Source organism: Melospiza georgiana, chromosome 18 (assembly GCF_028018845.1).
Source record: "Melospiza georgiana isolate bMelGeo1 chromosome 18, bMelGeo1.pri, whole genome shotgun sequence".
NCBI lineage: Eukaryota > Metazoa > Chordata > Aves > Passeriformes > Passerellidae > Melospiza > Melospiza georgiana.
In genome coordinates this window covers 1,836,568-1,849,494 of record NC_080447.1, presented here as the reverse complement: position 1 = coordinate 1,849,494, position 12,927 = coordinate 1,836,568, and the positions used below count along the sequence as shown (strand labels likewise).

Sequence of the window (12,927 nt, the reverse complement as noted above, 5' to 3'; positions counted from 1 at the left end):
AGCTGCAATGGAAGAGCAATTTTAATACAGGTTGGGTTTGATGAAGTTTGTGCCTAAAAGCCCAGTGCTATGTAGGACCCCCCTCTCCCTAACTTCCAGCTGTACTTCTCCAGTCCATCACACCTGCACAGAGCAATGACAGGGCTGGGAAACAGTAAGAGACACACCAAGAGTCCTCTCCCTGGCCACCCCAGAATGTACCCCAGCCAAAATCAGAGCTGCAGCAAAGGCACCAGGCAGTAAAAAGCTCTGACACTTCAATAATCAGTTATGGCACCTATGAAATAGTGTTTTCAGGCCAATGCTACACCTGAGAACCACAGACAACGCAGGCCACCGTCCCCAGGTACCCAGTGGAGGCTGTGGGGAGGAGGATACAGCTCTCCAGACCCACCCTCCTGGGCTCAGGGCGTAGGAAAGCCCCAGGTTCCACCTCCTGCTCTGGGCACTCCTGTTTCCGTGTCGCTTCCACCATGGGATGGTGGGGGGGACAGACAAGGAGAAAACAATAGCTCAGGAATCCACACACAGCTCAGCATGGAGTTCAAGGGAAAAGAGAAACAGCTTCTCCAGGCAGCCACTCAGGCAGGGACACAAAGGTCTTGGAGAGATCCTTCATTGGGTCGTGAACTTTCGCAACCCCATTGCAAAAACAGCGCTGAGGAAATTCCCGAGGAAAAGTAAATGGACACGAGAGCAAGCTCAGACAAGGAATGCCAGGACTGCTGCTGGCCCCATTTCACCAAAGCCCGTGCCCAGTCTCCTTCCCCTGGCAGCCCACCAAACAGCACGACCACCCCGTGGGGCTGCACCCAAAGCAGCCCAGCCCTGCTGTGCCAGGTACCCAGAGCACGGCAGGGCTGGGCAGTGACCAGGGCACTCCCTCCCACACAAATCTGACCCTGCAAGGCTTTCCCAGCCACCTGCACCAGGCCCCCTCCCCTCTGTGTCTGCCCAGGTATCACTTACGGCTGACTAACCCTTCAGGGATGGGCGGCCATCACTCCCACCCGCTCTCAGAGAAGCGTTTGTTGCCTTCTTGCTCCTCCAGCCATGTCTCACAGTGCGTGGTATAAACTTTAAGAGGCAATGACCTCATCGGAGCTGGGAAGAGGGAGGCGGGGAAATTGGCTACTTGCCACCTTCTCATTTTTCACATAAGAAAAATAATTTATGAGTGAAAGCCCATTTTATTCATCTGAATAAAAAAATCGTACTAAAAGCAGCAGACCTGCCTCGGAGTGCATCACTCACACAGCAGCCCCTGGAGCAGCACCCACCTGGGGGGATGCAGAGAGGGATCCCCAGGACTCCCTGTACCCCCTGCTCCAAGGAACAAACTCCCAGACACCTCAGTGATGCACCAGCCCCACAGAGCACATCAGGCCATGCAGCGAGCATCCCTCCCCTCCCTGTTAAGGCTGGCTTCCGTTAAGGCACAGGCAGGGACTTCCAGCTCTCTCTAATTTGTAACTCCTCCAAAAGGGCAATTAAGCAGCCAAAGCGTGGCTGTGACTGGGATTTCAGCTCAGCTCTCTGTGATGAGGCCATCAGACAGGGCTCTGCAGCGAGCAGGAACTCCAAGGCATGTCATTAATTTTGCCCAGACATGTATCACACCCCATTTGAGAACGCACACGGAGCATGTGTGCGGTGCTCTGCAGACACAGGACACACAGATCCTGCACACTCACACATTTTATATACTCCTATTACTTATGTTATAGATTCACACATACATTACTCATAGCTCTTACGAACAGAACATACAGTTCATCTTGGCAGGAATCCCAGAGAAAGGAAAAAAAAAACCCCAAAAACCCCTGCAGTAACAAATCCAACTTGCATTGAATCCAACAGCATCTGTGGTAGGAGTTAGAGCAGTATTATGGATCATTAAATGATTGAATTATTTTGTGTAACACACCCATGCGTCTCTGATAACAGCAGGCAAACCTGCTGTTTCAAGGGACATTTCTCCAGGGAAAGCATGTCACCACTCTCCCAAGTTCCTACCCATAACTGTGGCAAACTGTGGAAAAAGCAGCTTATTTCTGCAGTGTGCATTCAACAAGCTGTTGTGTACATCAGCTCCACTGAGACACCCCTGTGCTTCAACACAGAGCCCAGATATGTTCATTTGGGACTGCAGCTGCCCTAAGAAGTGCAAGAGTCACAAAGTGCTGGTCAACACTGGAGTCCACTGTCAAGAGCAGTCTGGCACAGCAGTTGGGATATTTCATCTGTACACACCACACAACAGTGGCAAGAAGGCAGATTAGCAAGGACTGAGAAGGTAACTCCTTAGTAGGATGCTGTGCAATGAAAGAAAACAAAAATAAAAATCACAGCACACTGCAGATTCTATACACCTTTGTAACCCCTGCAGCAAGTTTGCAGCATATCAAAGCATTCTTCTTCATCCCCTCCAAAAATGGGCTTCCTTCACTCTTTGGAGCTTTACACCCAATGTTAAAGAGATTTAGAAAGCCACAGCTGCAAGAGTCTCATTTACTGAAGGAGAACTGAGCACGAAGAGGAGCAGCACAGCTCAGCCCAGCTCTGACTGTCCCAGCACACCCTCCCATCCCATCCCTGTCCCTGCTGCCACCTCCCAGCCCAGCTAAAGCCCCATCTCACCATCTCTCCTGGAACCCCCACCCCACCACAAGTGTCTTCCCCAGGATTACAGGACTACAGTCCTCAGAACCAGCAGAAGCACCCATTCTCAAAGTTCTGCAGGAGAGTTCTCCAGCAGTAACTCCTGTCTGTGACAGCAGCACCAGAGCAGCAGCTGCAAACTCGCACCGGCCTGACCCAAGTGGAAACACACCGAGCGCCGCTTTCCACGCAAACCCAAATTACAGCATCATCTGCTGACTGCTCCAGGACGAACAAACCCACATTAATTACAGGCTAAACTTTGCAATCCACCTCTCAAAAGCACAGAACTGCTTTGATCCCACTGACAAATCCCCTCTCCAGCCGACGCGCGAGACCAAAGCGTCCGGGGAAAAAAAATCCCCAAACTTTTTCTCTCCTTTTCCCTTGTTGCTACCCTCCCCATAAAATTACACGCTCCCCGCCAAGGAGGGCTGGAGGGGAAAAAAATCACCTCAGAAACCAGCAGGGGCTCACAAAACCTTGCACTTCACCTCCAGCAGCAAGCAGCCGGGCGAACGCAGGAGCGTGAGCTCAGCCTCCAGCACTGAACGCTGTGTCGCCGGGCCAAGTCCCAGATTTCCAAAGCAACTTCTTTCTGCTGTGGCCTAGTTTAGTTCTCCACACAAAATGCCACCAAAACAAAAGCCTCCCAGCCAGCCGGGGGAGGGAAGTGGGGGGTACTTACCTAGCAGCATCCCCACATCACCTCCTGCATCTTTAGCAGCCACTCTCTTAACTTCAAAATAAATAAATAAAGCGAGGCCACACAGCCTTAAAACCAATCTGGAAATGAAATGGAAAGCCTGTAATTATTTCTCAATGCTCCTGCCAGTCTCAGCCTATAAACACAGTGGATTACATAAGTCCACCCCTCCTGTTTTGAAGCCAAAAGTATGAGCTTTTCCTCCAGCTCTGGCAGCAAGTAATAATTCCTCGTCGGCATGGCAACGCTGGCTGGCTTCCAGCAGACAATGGGCGAGTTGAAATACTGCTACGGCCTTTTTATAGCTTAGCTCTGAAAAACCTCTAAAATATTAGCTATCTGATGGCTAACCCAACTTGACAAGCTCGCCTCCTTTAACCATTTCCTTCCTGCACCACCAGCAGGAATTGCCCAGACGCTCCAGGGTCACGGGGCAGTGGAGCAGGGGACGCTCCTCTTCCCAGGGACAGCACGCAGGAACCGTTCCCCATCTACTGGATTTGTTGATTTGTCACAGACACAGCATCTGCAGTAAGTGCCACAAGCCCATCTGGGCTCTTCTGGGGTTATTTCAGTCTGTTACTCAGCAGGTACATTTGCTCTGCTCGCTGCCTCCAGCGAGCTGCCTGCGAGGTTCTCCTCCAGCTTGCCAGGCCTGAGAGAAAACAGACCACAAAATAACACTTTGTGCATGTGGTTCTGTCCCTGCCCTCCTGCGAGCAGGCTGGTGGGGCTCTGGGTGTGATATGCAGAGCTGCAGGGAAGCAAGACGCTTCACAAATCCTCCCTCATCAAATGCTGGGAGAAGTCATGTGTCCTTTAGGGACAGCACTGCAGGGATGTCCTGGAGAACCAGCTGCACTCTGCCTCTGTGGCAGTGGAGGGCAACCTGCCCATACTGCTGGGGCTTGTGCTGAAGCTGAACGAGTTAAAAGCAGTAACACATCCTGGCAAGGCTGAGAAACAGCAACAAAACTCAAACAGGAGAGGAACAGACACTCAAAGCCATCATTAATGCCAGTGCTGTAGGAAGACTGATGAAGTTAAGGAGACTTATGATTGCGTTTCAACCAAATCCCACTGAAATGAGCAGCTAACACACACACACAGAGCAGCCCCCAAGATCACGGGAAGTTAATATTTACCCTGACTACCCACACCGTGTCCAGGATGACCCCATCACGTCCACACCTGGTACAGACCCCGTGCACCCCAAGGCCAGCAGGTCCCAGCTGCATTTACTGCTCTGAGCATGAGCTCAGTGAGTGCCATACCCTGAGGAAAACTCACCCCGAGGGCTGGGAGATCCTCCGCAATTTGCTGAATTTTGCAAGTTAGCAAATACGTAAAGAAAACAATAGAAATTAAAGGGAAAACTGAAGAACAGCAGAGCCAAGGCCACCACAAAAAACAGAGTTAACTCCATTCCCAGTGCTCAGTTCCCAAAACAGTGTTGCCAGTGTTCACAATCCAGCTCCGTTCCTGGCAAGAATGCTGGGAAACCCAAAGGCTGCTGCTCTGCACTGGTGGCTCTCCATGGCCAGCCCACTGCCCCCTGATCTCCAGGAAAGACTGGAATGCACAACCCCTGGGAGTCTTTAACACTCAAAACCAGAAGGCAAACAAAAAAAGAACATTTCTTTCTAAATCTCATTAAGTTGCAGAGCATGATTATGATTTTCTAATGTGTAGAGGTGATAACACTGCTTGGAGCTCTAGTTCAATTAATTATTTTATGGGAATAAACATACCAGGAGAGACTAAATGCAAACCATAAAGGCTCCTTGGTACATGTCAAGCTCACAGCTGCTCAGCCTTTGATACAAGGCTACAATTCCTAATGCCACAGAAGAGCCTAATTCCCACAGCAAAAAAAAAAAAAAAAAAAAAAAAAAAAAAAAAAAAAAAAAAAGGAAAAAAGAAAATAAAAATCAAGCAATCATCTCAGCACAAGCCAGGATGCAGCACACCCTGGCAGATGAGCAGCAGCTGTTGCTGCTGATAATTAAATACACGTTATGCTACCAGAAAGCCAAGCAGAGCCACACAGGAGAGGAGAGAAAACCAGACCTGTCATGGAGCATCTACCTGAATATCTCATGAGCTCAGAATGGGATGAAATTCAGAGGTGCCAACCTTAAATCTCCTTAATGTTGTTTTTTCTAATGAGGACTCTCATGTCACATGACTGGAACATTTGTGTTTTGTAGGTGAGAATAATAATTTAGTCTCTTTTTAATTGTAAATTTTCTGGGTTTCACCCCAGCAGGTTACAGGTGAATGAGGCACAGAGAACTCTAAGAATTTCTATGAGGATGGGACTTAGTCCTGCTCTGCTGAATGCCACAGACACAGCTCTATCTCTCACTCCTCTATTCCAGTGAAACCTCAGTGCGTCTCAGGACACCTTCCTGAGCAGGCTGCATTTGATCCCAGTCTCCTGCCCCTTCCCCTCCACCCCAATTTGCTGTTACCAAGATGACATCTATGAACATGACTCTTCCCAGCCTGAAGAAAAACCCCCAAGCTAGTGGGGAAAACCAAAGCTGGTATTTCCTCCTGTGTGTAACACACCATGTGCATGTGCCTGCAAAGACAGCACCTTAAGTGGGCATCAGGAGTCAGAAGAAAGAGAAAATAATGAAGTCAGGGCTAAAACATCTGGAGAAACCTTCCTGCTCTTCCACAGACCAATCTCTGTTCTCTGGGTAAGGAGCACCCAGCCCCACCATGACCCCAGACACAGGGATGGATGATGCAAGATGGGGAATAACAACTACAAAACCCTGCTGAAACTTTAAAATGGCATCACACTACACACACTCTTCCAGCTCAAACCCTTAATTAAACACACTATTCTTTATGGTGCTGGAGCCACTCCAACTCCTATTGTTAAATTTAAAATAAAACCCCAAAACCCCACAGCATCTGTAAGACATTAGAACATTCAATACCAACTTCTTTATTCAGCTTTAAGACATCATTTAATAATTTTTCCCTTCAAACCCCAAATCTAAGGATTTAAAGGAAATAACCACCAGCACCTCTTACAGAATGTTGTTGTTTGGGTTTTTTTAAATGAATCTTCTGCAGTAATATCCTTGACCTTTAACAATTCCAGAGCAATTAGGCTCATGTTTGATCATGTACAGCCTCTGGACAGACTGCACAGCCAGGGCACGTTCAGTGCTGGGTGTCAGGATGAAGCAGACTCTGCAGCCTGAAAGCCAGCTCCAAATACAATCCATTCATGCACAGGGACAAAACAAGAAGGCAGATTTGACCACAGAAAATCACTGGGATCACAAGAAAAACACATTAGAAAATCAATTTTGATCACTGCTAATAAAGCTGGAAACACAAGCCAGAACCTTGTAGTTAAAACCTCCATTATTCCAAGGTGGGTCTTCACTTCTCGTGCTCTCCCTGGAGCAGCAGCCACTTGCAGCCACTTCCAGCTCCTGTAGCAGCCCTCAGGTGGTTCCCATGGCCTGGAGAACACAAGTTCAGCCATGCCAAGGGACCCAGACACGGAGACTTTCCCAACAGGAGCAGGAGGAGAACTTGGTCTGAATGACAACCTCTGCAAAGTGATGGGGAACCTCTCTTCACCCACTCACTGCAGGGAGAGCAAGCTGAAATATCACCTGCTAGCAACCTCTGAACACATGCTGGCAGGCCGTGACAAACCTCCAGGCTTCCATAAAGCTCCTACAACTTTACTACCACTGCTAATACTCCTCCTGGAGCCAGTTTCACAGCCTCTGACACAGCCTGAGGTGTCAGGTGGAAGATAGGACCCAAAGATTAGCAGAGTGCCCAAGGTGCAGCTTGGCTGCAGGAGCAGCCTGCCCAGGTGGGGGTACCAGAGCAGGGACTGGTTCCACCATCACACAGCCAGTCAAGCTGCACAGGCACTTTGATCTCTGCTCAGGTGATAACATCTCACCTGGGCCACATCCTCAGGCACTCCTGCCTGCTCACAGCAACTCTGCTGAGCCAAAAACATGAAAAGGACAGCAAGGTTTGCACAAAATCCCACTAAGTTCTCTCCAGCAGCTCCCACAGTTAAACTGTTCAATCACGCATGCTTAAAAGTCCATGAAATTAAAAAAAAAAATCCCCAAAAGATATACAAAAGCTGGACAATTGGTGGAAGCAGGTTTGTTTGATCAACTCTCCTCCACCTGCCAAGCAATTCTGTGACCACAGTAAAAAATCCTTTAGGGAACTCAGCCCTCTGTGCTGATCCTACCCTGCAGCTCCAAGTCCCCTACACCCACAGCTGCATGGCCAGGGCTAAACCATCCCTCTGCTCCACAAGCCAGAGCCTCCAAAACACACACCCAAACCTAGGTACGACTGCACACTGGGCACACCTGCCTCCACCAGAGCCTGCAGCACAGAAAAGGCTTTGCAAGGGCCAAGCCACATCCTTCAGAACAGGCTCCAACGTCAGAAAATTCTGTTAACACAGGCAAAACAAAGGAAGCATGTGGCACGTACGTAGTAACCAAAGGATGTTGGATGAGGAACACAAAGAAGGGAGGAGGTGGAAAAAGACGACTCATTCAAGGATCTGTGCAAAAAAAAGCTGGCATTACTAGGCAATGCCTCTCCAAGTGGATCAAGAAGTCCAGTAGCAGAGCATACCCTGCAGACAGCAGAGAAAGGGAAAAAATATCCAAGAAATCAGAGCAGGGAAGTAGCTCATCACATCTTTTAGTGAAACAAAGTGGAAGAGAATAAAAACCAAACCAAGAATCTGATCCCAAGCTATGCCTTACTCCAGTAAGAGTCCTCTGTGTTTCTGTAAGTTCTGGACCATGTCCTTGCCAAAAGCACTGCCTCAGCAATTTTAAAAAATACTTTAAAAGCATCAAAAACTAGATCTCCGAAAGGTATAACAATACACTGTGCAGAGCCCTGAGCATCCTCCTAACACTTGGGAGAGAGCTGCAGACATGTAAGAGGCCACATGCACAAACAGATGCTGAAAGCAAAGTAAGAACATGGTGAAGATACTCAACAGCAAAGTTATAAACACAGCAAACTCCTCAAAGATAAAAAAAACAGCTAGCTCAGACTGGATGTGGAACCAGAAGGAAAGATTAGTGGAAACACAAATCACTCCTGTGCAAGCCAAGAAGTCAGGGAGAAATTGGAGGACAAGTGTTCGGCCACCGACTGGCAGAAGTCACAGGGGCTTTGAAACATGGTTGGAACCTGTGTAAAGCTTGTTTTTTAACTCAGGAAATGATAAGTTCATAGCCATCCAACCACCACACCAGTCCCCTTCCAGAGTATTCCACATTTCCTGATATTTCCTGAAACAGAAATATCCTGTCAAGAAAAAAAAAAAAGTCCAAATAAAAAACTCTAAACAAGAGGGCTGTACCCAAGGCCATGCAAGTCAGCTGCTTCCCAAACACACACCACTGTTATCTGTTTATTCTCAGCTGGAGCTTCCCCTCCACGTCCACCTCCTCCCTCCTTTCACTTACACACTGATATGCCATTTAAGATCTCCTATCTGCTGGCTCTGCCCACTGCATCCTCAGCATTTAAAATAAGCTGTGACAAGCTGGGTAAACCCAGGCACTATGAATACTGCAGAGCAGAGTGGCTGAGGGGTATTGCAGTCTAGTCATATGCTTCAATATTTTGTCCCCAAGAACTCGGCCAATCCATTTAGCAATGGAGCAGGACTCTAAAAATAGACACCAGGATACACAGGAGATAAATGTACACAAGACAAAAATAAATCCCAGCCTTGTTATAATTTTAATACAGGAGCTAAACTGGGAAACGATAAATGATGACTGTTTCCACAATTGAGTCAAGAGGAAAATTTAACTCCCAACAGCCCAAGAGTGAACACAGACATTCAAAACTGGATAGGAATTCTCAGGAAGCTGGATGGGCATTAATCCTAAAATAAGTTTTTCATTATTTCAAACTGCACCAAAAAACCCAACACTTTAAAGAAGCAGACTTTAAACAACTGTGCATGTTCTCAGTCATCAAGCTGTGGGGCCACCATCCATCTCAAAAAGCTGCTCTCAGCTCTCTGTAAGTGGTTTAGCTCCACAGCAGCTCATTCTAATCTCAGTCAGCGATCTCAAATTGAAGTTCTAATACATGCATATACATCTATAAACTCCTACATACATTTTTCCTTTATGAGCTTCAGCCTGTCTTCACTCTACATGGTTAACCACGCTCCCCCAGAGCCCTGCCTTCGCTTTACAAAACAACCTCTGGTGTTTATGAGATTAACTATTTCCCCATGGAAATTATCTGAGGGATAACTCTTCCCTTCCCACAGGAATACCCAGAAGAGCCTCAAAGATTTCACAACCTTAAGCCCTGTGTCATCATGAGTTATGCTTTTGCATACACAAACATCTTGTGTGTGATCAAACGAGGAGGCAGAGCAGGGGCTGTGGCCAATGTAATGCTGTGATCTGACCCCTGGCCAGATGTCTCCAGCACAGGGTTTCACCCAGCAGCTCTCAGACACTCCCCAAGCCTCTAGACAGGGGAAAGCACCATGTTCTTCAGCACTCTGCCCCAGATTCACCACCCTGCCTCCCATCCAGCCCCACCTATGAGTGACCGCGTTCACAACCAGGTGCTCCAGCACTGCATGGAAGTGGCTTGGTGACATGGCCTTGTGGCATGGCTTGGTGATTGGCCATGCTGGGGACTCTCACAGGGCAGCTGAAGGGCACTCCAAACACTCCTGGTAGTCCCCCCACTTGATTCCCCAAGCTCTGGCTCTGCAGCTCAGCATGCACAGGATCATTACCAGGAGTGATGCAAGATGACCCAGAGCAGATCTTCAACCACATTCAAGCCCATCCTCTGCTGAATGACAACTGCTTGGCCCTCCCCTCCTCCCTCAGCAGCCATCCCTGCCCATGGCTTCAAAGCTCACTAACAGGCTGAGCATTCTCCTTCAGGTGACTCCCAGACTGCAAGGAAATCCATAATGGTAGAGGAGTAAGACTGGACCAGGCTAAATTTCACTGCATGCTTATCTCTGCTCAAATCATCCTACTAAAAAGGAGAAAACAGTCATGTTCCAGATGGGAGAGACTTTTTATAGCCAGCCATGGATATCTGGCACGCTTTACTGAAGGTCTTTCATCATGCACACAAGGTATAATGCTATCTAGTAATCTGAGGAAACATCCATGGGATTTTCAACCTCCTCTAGAAATTGAGATTCAACAGGAAACCACAAATACACCACGCAATTAATTTTTCTTTACCAAATGTTTCCAGTCATGTCGCAATTTTAACAGTAAGCAAACTATTTGGGTTCTTTCCAGTTCTTGTGCAACAATGTTCCTCATTTTTCATTTTATTTTTTAAAGAATCTGGCTGAGATTTTTTTTTTAGAGCAGAGTTTAAAACGAGTTAGGAAGTCAGTGTGAATAGATCATACTCTCCCTGTTAAATACTCACGCCACCACCCCCCAAAGTTTCCATACCACATAGCAGAGGTTTTGTACAAACAAAGTAAAGACTTTTCCCAGCTAAAAATACAGCAAGCAGCCTAAGAAATAAGAGCAGAACAACATCTCTACCAACACAGGCAACGCTGAGCTATCTGAACCACATAAATAAAAGTCTCATTCAAACATTCCCCCACTCCCCTCCCAACACCATTCCAGGAGAACAAAGAAACATTAAGTCTTACTTTCCTGGTGTATATTTGATCAGACCTTCTGTTAACACAATATGACAACAGCAATGAAGGGAAGAATATCACAGCTAAACAAGCGTCTACCATTCCCCTTCCTTCTGCCGAGTCCGTGCTGACGCAAGGATGGAGCAGCTGCTGTCTGTTTTTAAACAGCTCCATATTTCATAAGAAGCTGCTGATTTCTGAAAGGACAGAAAAACCCAGCCAACGGCTTACAAAATAAGAACCAAATTAAAGCAATCCAGGACACACTATTTAAACATGGTGTCCCTTTGCTCAGCCTCCCTCCAGCGTACCACCGCAGCTGAAATTCCTAAGGCACGTCTGTCCTCTGTCTCAGCCTGCTCCCTTATCACCACAAGCACAACTTTTAAGTATTCATCTCGCACAGAGCAGAGGACAATGGAAAATCCCTCCCACAGCTCCAGATAAAACAAATGCTTGAAATATGGGAGAAAACAAACTTGTGTCCAGCTTGATGCAATCACAGAAACTACTTCACCAGATTAACATAACCCTCCTCTAGCTGTGTGTTCTGCTGCTGAGGGACGCTTTATCAACAATAAACAGACATTTGGGATGGAAAGACTCTCCTTGAAGGACATAGTCATGTCTCAAACTTTTGAAAACTTACCCCAAAAAACAAAAAATAGTTATTGATATAAATTTGTATGCAATCCGGGATGTATCAGGTATCCGAGAAACCTCTCATCACCACTAAAATTCCACATTTGGGTCTCATAAAAAATCTGCATCATAGCATACAGGTCACTGAGTATTAGGACCTCAAAAAAAGAAGCTTAAAGCTTTTCTGCTCTGACTCTGCAGCTCTCACTCTGGCTGTTAAAAGCAGTGGGTTATAGCAGGCCAGTCCCTCCCGAGGGGCTCCAGACACCCGCTGTCTCCTTTCTACTTAATAGCTGCTCTAAGAATCCTGCTTTTTTGGCTGTTTGTGTCATGTTGATTAGCTTAGATAAGGGCTTGGGGAAGGAGCAGGGAGAAGAAGAGAGCATGTAGGGGGAGGAGGATTTAAAGAGGAAAAAAAAGGCTTTCATCTGCTCTGATAATTAGCAGGTCATGCTGAAAACGATCAGCATCCCTTTAACGCAACTGCGCATGAAATGTGCAGAGCCCTGCTCAGGTCACTGCACCCATGCAAATCACTCTGTTATATCCCTCACTACACCCTGTGGTTTACCAAGCTCCTCTGCCTCCATAAGGACTCCAGCCAAGATCCTTCTCCTCCCACGTGGGAGATGGGGGTCACAAGGGTCTCCAATCCTCCTGCTCTGTCACAGGGGCGCTGGGCATGGAGGTGCCAAGGCCAATCAAGGACTAATTGAAGGTTTGCAAAAGACCTCCAGAGTCTCTGATGAAGCAGCACAGGGGGAGCACTCGCCATTCCTGGAGAAAAAGCGGCTGCATGATCCTGCTGTTCATCACTTGGAGCTTTTCCCAGGGAAACCATCAACAAGGAAGAGTCAGACTGCCCTGAACGTGACAAAAATCTTCTGTCGTTCATCACCTGTGGCTGCTGTCCCAGGTGTCTCCTGCAGAGCATTTCTGGCTTCATGCAGAACAATCCCCCTGCCCAAAGCACAGTGCCAGCTGTGGGTCCCCAGGAGCACAGCCCCTGCATCAGGCAAGCTTGGCTACTACACTGAAGACACCATCTGGGATTTAGCACATAAATCCTGGTGCAAACAGTGGGGCAGGGGGGGAATTCAAAAAGCAGCCACAGAGCTCTGGTCATTTAGGCTGTCCCTCCTCCCCACACGTTTTCTTCGGAAAAGTCAGGAGTCATCTCCTGGAGGGGCAGGACCAGTTCTGCTGGAGCAGAGGCCCT

General features: G+C 47.7%; 1 protein-coding gene across 12 annotated transcripts in view; it reads right to left on the bottom strand.

The window, feature by feature from the left end:
• NCOR2 (nuclear receptor corepressor 2) overlaps positions 1 to 12,927 on the bottom strand; it is a 225,496-nt gene that overhangs the window by 172,272 nt on the left and 40,297 nt on the right. For 11 of the 12 annotated variants that reach the window (XM_058036730.1, XM_058036732.1, XM_058036735.1 and 8 more), the window contains exon 1: positions 3,350 to 3,395. The exons of the other annotated variant lie outside the window; for it this stretch is intronic. The gene's annotated coding sequence lies outside the window, so the exon portion shown is untranslated. Of the gene's footprint in view, positions 1 to 3,349; positions 3,396 to 12,927 lie in introns of those variants that run through there. 12 annotated transcript variants of the gene reach the window in all.